Source organism: Anolis carolinensis, chromosome 5, assembly GCF_035594765.1.
Source record: "Anolis carolinensis isolate JA03-04 chromosome 5, rAnoCar3.1.pri, whole genome shotgun sequence".
Taxonomy (NCBI): domain Eukaryota; kingdom Metazoa; phylum Chordata; class Lepidosauria; order Squamata; family Dactyloidae; genus Anolis; species Anolis carolinensis.
In genome coordinates, this window is record NC_085845.1 from 178,482,854 (window position 1) to 178,486,309 (window position 3,456).

The window sequence follows — 3,456 nt, forward strand, 5'->3', positions numbered from 1 at the left end:
ATACATAGTCCTTGGCTGTCGATTAGCAGCTGCTTGGACGCGTCCATTTTCCCCAGGGAAGGGGGGGAGGAGACAATGAAACCAACGTGCCGCGAAGCTTGGGCAAAATACGGGGCAAAGGAGAGCGTTCATTGGAATTAAAAGTAAGCATTTCACCCAAACTCCAGCCAGGTTGGATCCTTATAGATCTGTGGGAAGAAGAAACGAGCCTCAAGGAACCGAGGTGGCCCCTTTCCCTGGTGAAAATGCGACCTTCCAGGGCGGAGGGAGGGGACGCCGGATGTTTACGGAAGGTGTCCTTAGTTCTCCCCGGCCTTCTAGGGGGTTGCGTTTACACCGTAGGATTAATGCAGTTTGACACTTCTTTAGGGGGGTTGGACTAAATGGCCCAAAGGGTCTCATCCAACTATTATTCTTAGTATTATTATTGAGGCTGGGTGGCCATCTGTCGGGGTGCTTTGATTGTGCTTTTGCTGCACGAAGGCAGAAGGTCCTTGGACTAGATGGTCTTTAGAGATCCCTTCCAATCTATTATTATTAATGATATTAATATTATTAAAGTTGGATGACCATCTGTTGGAGATGCTTTGATTGTGCTTTTGCTGCATAAAGGCAGAAGGGGCTTGGACTAGGTGGCCCATGCAGTCTCTTCTATCTTATTATTATTAGTAGTATTATTAGTATTAATACTAATATTATTAAAGTTGGATAGCCATCTGTTGGAGATGCTTTGATTGTGCTTTTGCTGCATAAAGGCAGAAGGGGCTTGGACTTATTATTATTATTATTATTATCAATATTATTAGAGCTGGATGGCAATCTGTCAGGGTTGTTTTGTTTGTGCTTTCCCTGTGTGAAGGCAGAATGAAGGGGGTTGGACTAGATGGCCTTTAGAGGTCCCTTCCAACTCTAGGATTATATTCAAGGAGTCTTAGTCGAACACGAGCCAACAGTGTGCTGCTGCAGGTGAAAAGGCCAATGCCATTCTAGGCTGCGTCAATAGGAGAAGCTCATCTGGTTTTTTAATTGCTTTTTTAATGATAATTATTTAATGCAACTGGTTATTTTAATTTATTGTACAATGTTTAGTATTGTCTTTTATTTAACATTTTTATGTTATTTTGTTTATATAGGCATTTAATGCTTGCCTGTTATGTTGGCCATTCAAAACTCAGACTCCCAGGATCCTATATCATTGAGCCATGGCAGTTAAAGTGGTGTCAAACTGCATCAATGCTACAGCCTAGGTTGTGGGCTTCCTCCTCTGATGGAGACAAAATACAGCTCCCCTCCTTCATTTTCTGGCCTCTAAAGGCAAAGCCAGGAAAGCACAACTCCGCACAATTTCCTAGCTTATTTAAATGGCCTGCAGTGTTCCCTAAACTTGTGTTAATCTCGGATACATTTTTATAGTCTACAAAAAGTTGCTTTTGTAAAAGCCAGAAAGCTCAATTGAGTATGAGAAGAATGCAGAAGAATTTTGTTTATGGAAATTTGAAATGAAACTAAACATACACTCTGGTGTCCTGTAACATATAGAACCTCCAAATGCTACATTTATTCATTACTAGCTTGGGTAGCCGGCATTGCCTGGCCTATTAGAAGTCATTTTTTAATTTTACAAAACATGCATAAGGTTGTGGATGTACTACATCCCACATGTCAGGTTAATTCGCTGAAACTCTATCAATACTTGGTTTGTCATGTTGGGCAAATATGCTCTAGTTCAGGCATGGGCAAACTTGGGCCAGTAGGCTGTTAGGAGTTGTGGGAGGTGAATTCCAAAATACCTGGAGGACCCAAGTTTGCCCATGCCTGCTCTAGATGCATCATTGGTGGGGTTCAGTATGCTCTCCAGCTTTAGGATCAATTACAACTCTCACCATGCTGGTTCAGTCCCATCAAATCCCTTCAGTACGTTCAGTTGCTCGTACGGGTTCTGGCTGCCAAGTTAGGTCCAGGTCCATCATCGGTGGGGTTCGAAGTGCTCTTTGATTGCAGGCGAACTATAAATCCCAGTACCTACAACTAACAAATGTCAAGGCCAATTCCACCCCACATCCACCAGTATTCAAATTTGGGCATATTGGGTGTTGTTTATTTGTTCACTCGCTTCTGACTCTTCGTGACTTTATGGACCAGCCCACGCTAGAGCTCCCTGTTGGCTGTCGCCACCCCCACCTCCTTCAAGGTCAAGTCAGTCACTTTAAGGATACCATCCATCCACACATCTTACTCTTGGTCGGCCCTATTGCTGCATAGGCATGTATTTGACTAAGCTTCTGTGGGATCGCCACTTGTGTGTATGTGTGTGTTAAGGGAAAAACACCTGGTCAATCACAATTCATAGTTGGGTAATTAGAACAATCAAGGATAACAAGCTTGAACCACTCCCTGAATGGGGTATAACTTGGGGAATGTTTGTTATGCTTTTTGGGACTTACTGAATCGCTTGCTTCAGAACTTACTCGGAGTAATTTCCTGGCTGAGAGCCTACCCTGTTTTCCCGAAAATAAGACATCCCTGAAAAATAAGACCTAGTAGAAGTTTTGCTGAATTGCTAAATATAAGGCCTCCCCTGAAAGTAAGACCTAGCAAAGTTTTTGTTTGGAAGCATGCCCAACGCCTGCCAAACAGAACACCAGAGCATGCAGGATTGGTACATGTAAGTACCATAGAGTGTTGTACATGGAAATAATGGTAGTAACAAGAAATTATTGATAGGATTCACAGTTTGTCTGGTCATGCTGGTTTGTGATGACAACTACTGTACAATATATAATAAATTCATTTTTTTTGTTCAACAATAAATGTGAATTCTTCTTCATGGAAAAATAAGACATCCCCTGAAAATAAGACATAGTGCATCTTTGGAAGCAAAAATTAATATAAGACACTGTCTTATTTTTGGCGAAACACGGGTACTATGCTTGTCTCCTTGCACCATTGAAAAAGAAATTTCCAAAGAAGATGTATGAATTTAATGCAGAGAACTTTATGTGAGTTTGTTGCTCCAGATGGACTGAGTTATTTTGAAGCTGGAGGTTTTGTGTTTTTGAAGCTGCTTGTTTAATTTTCTCCTTGACTCTGCTACTTAAGAGTAAACTTTGATTTTTCCATTTTCTTGGCTTATATTTGCTCATTGTGGATGCACAAAAGGGCTGGATAAGTCTGGACAGGACTGCACACAGTTTGTTTTTTCACAAACCTGTAACAGGCCCCTCTTCCTTTTCCCTTCCATGTTCCCCAGCATCATTGTCTTCTCCAAGCTTTCTTGTCTTCTCATTATGTGGCCAAAGTACTGCGCATATTGGGTATGCTTGCCAAATTTGGTGCAGATCCATTATGTGTGTCCACAGTGTTCTCTGGATGTAGGTGAACTATAATTCCTGTAAATCAAGGTCAATTTTCCCCAAAGCCCTCCTGCATTTTTTGTTGGCCATAGGGGTTCTGTGC